Source organism: Coccinella septempunctata, chromosome 4 (assembly GCF_907165205.1).
Source record: "Coccinella septempunctata chromosome 4, icCocSept1.1, whole genome shotgun sequence".
In the NCBI taxonomy this organism is placed as follows: Eukaryota; Metazoa; Arthropoda; class Insecta; order Coleoptera; family Coccinellidae; genus Coccinella; species Coccinella septempunctata.
The window spans coordinates 39,556,761-39,559,857 of NC_058192.1; positions in this window are offsets into that span (position 1 = coordinate 39,556,761).

Below are 3,097 nucleotides of genomic sequence, written 5' to 3' on the forward strand. Positions count from 1 at the left end.
CTCCAATTTGGGCCCATTGCTGTTTTTATTATATATTAATGACCTGTCTCTGCTTCTTCAGTGTCTCCATCTCCTCTTTGCTGATGATCTGAAAATATTTGCTGCTATTGGGGATCTTGATGACTGCGTGAGGTTGCAGGCTGCTTTGGATATGATCAGTCTTTGGTGCTTCAGGAACGGTTTGAGCCTGAACATCAATAAGTGTCGAGTTGTATCATTCACTCGTAAATTAACCCCAGTTCACTATGACTATGCTGTGGGTGATCAGATTCTGGAGAGATGTGATGAGTATAGGGATTTGGGTGTTGTTTTTGATGGTAAATTGTCCTTTTCCGGGCACATAAGTCAGATAACCTCTTCTGCCTCTAAGACGCTTGGTTATTTTATTAGAAATTGGAACAATTTTGTAAACCCCTATACTATGAAGATACTGTACTATTCTTTCATTCGAAGTAGATTAGAATATACCTCTATAGTCTGGTGTCCAGTATATAATAATGCTGTCGTCATCCTGGAGGCCGTCCAGAGGAGGTGTTTGAAATATATTTATTTTAAATGTTTCGGACAGTACCCTTCGAGAGGATTTGACCACTCGGTCCTCACCGGGAGCCTTGGAGTTGAGGTATTGAAGATAAGACGTGAGCGTAGCGCATTGAAGTTCCTCTACGGGATTCTGCGTGGTGAGATTGATTGTTCATTTCTCTTGAGTAAGGTTAATATTCATGTACCTAGACCTGGTCTGTGGCAATATAATACCTTCTATGTTAATTTTGGTAGGACAAATGTTATGTCACAGTCTCCTATCAACTTCATGTGTAACTTATATGACAGTTGTTGTGGCCGATGTGATATCTACTAAGATGAACTACCAGTGATTTTGATGTGCCATTTGGAGAATCGTGGTGGGGGTTCGTGACCTTTTTCGGTTTACTTTGTACGCTTGGGATAAGGATGTGATTGGTATGCTGTTGAATTTTTTTTTTGTTTTTTCTTTTTCTTTTCGAGTGTTGGGGGAATAACATTTTTTTCTGTAAAATTTCATGTAGTAATTTTAAGACACTATTGGATATATTTTTATATGCTATTATAAGGATCTCATATGTGGTCTGGTTTAAGTTTTTCAATCGAATTTGTTTGTTTGATCATTTTTCTCTTTTATTGGGTGTAACCTGTTGAGAATAAATGTATGACTTTAGCCTTGCGGCTTTCACACTCCTCTCCAGAGGAAAATTCACTTATCCCAGATATCTCAGATATCAAAAGGATTAAGCTCTGTTGGAGCCCTTTCCAGGTTTTCGGGCTCGTGGTGGTGGTCGGGTCCGGGTCGCTCCTCGCCTCCCTGCTGTAGGTTGGATTCCTGCTCCACCCGCACTTCCTGTCGGAGCAGACGGTATTCCTCTGCATTCCCCATGTACTTGCGTACAGTTCTCGCCGTTCCGAGCAGTACCGCCTTCTGCATGACTCTATAGATATTTTCGTCCAACTGAAGTTTCCTCAAGTTCTCTAGTAGTTTCTTCGGTATCAGGCCTGTAGATGAAATGACAATAGGGATGGTCTTGATATCTTTCAGCTTCCACTGTCTTCTGGTCTGTTCCTCGAGATCTCTGTATTTTGAAATTTTTTCAGTGTGCCTATCTAGAAGATTGGTATTATTTGGAATTGCCACGTCGATGAATAGTGCTCTGTCCTCATCCTTATTGATCAATATGAGGTCTGGTCTATTGTGGGTTATTTTTCGGTCTGTGAGAACCGTGCGATCCCAGTAAGGCTTGTGATGTTCGTTTTCCAGCACAGCATCCGGATGGTAATTGTAATAAGGAACCTTTTTCGAAGTTAGAAGTTGGTGTTTTAGTGCCAATTCTTGGTGAAGAACCTTGGCAACAGCATCATGTCTATTTTTGTACTCCGAGCCCGCGAACTTCTGACATCCCCCGGTGATGTGCTGGATAGTTTCATGTGTCGCACAGCCATAACGACAGCTATCGTCCGCCACTGAGGCATCCTTGGCGATGTACTTCATGTAATTTCTTGTTGGAATCACCTGATCCTGGATGGCGAGCATGAAGCCCTCTGTCTCAGGAAACAACCTTCCGGAAGTCAACCAGTAGTTCGACGCAGATATGTCGACGTAATCATGGTTGACCTTGTTCTGGTGCCTCCCATGCAAAGGTTTGCCAATCAGTTTTTGCATTTTACTTTCTGCAGAGTGTTCGACGGTTTCAAAGTGATCCTGTTGTAGCTTTAATGGTGTAGAACTATCAGCAACACAAACTACTCGATGGAGTTCTGACGAAGCTGCCTTGCTCAAGAAATATTTTCGAAGTCCTTCAATTTCCTGGGACATACGGTTGGACAAATCAACAATTCCTCTACCCCCAATATGTCGTGGCAGCTCTGTCCGTTCTATTGAGCTTTTGGGGTGATGTTTATTGTGTTTAGTCAGCATCGTCCTTATTTTTCTCTGTAAAGCTGCTAAATCGGTGGTCGTCCAAGAGATAATACCAAATGAATAGCTCAGCGCCGAGCAAGCATAGGTGTTAATCGCTTTTATCAGATTCTTGCTGTTAAGACCAGTCCTCATTATCCTCCTCAATCTTCGGGTGAACTCCTCCGTTAATTCTTTCTTCATCTGCCTCTGATTGATTTTTCTTGCCTGTTTTATGCCTAGATACTTGTATGTGTCTCCTTCCTTTAATGCTTCAATTTCTGCACCTTCCTTGAGTTTGAACGTACCATCTTCTATTTTCCCTCTCGTTATGTTGAGCAGTCGACATTTTTCCAGTCCAAACTTCATTTTGATGTCTTCCGAGAATCTTTCCACCATTTTCAGCATCAGTTGCATTTGTTTTTTGGTAGATGCGAAGAGTTTCAAGTCGTCCATGTAAAGGAGATGATTCAGTTTCATCATAGTTCTACTGCCGCTCTTGATGGAAAATACGTAGTCCGTAGAATTCAATCTATGAGACAAGGGATTCAGGGCCATGCAGAACCACAGAGGGCTCAGCGAGTCTCCTTGGAAAATTCCGCGTCTTATTGGAATAGGTCCTGTTGTAATGGAGCGATCTGCTGCTTTCATTTGAAGACTAGTACGCCAGGT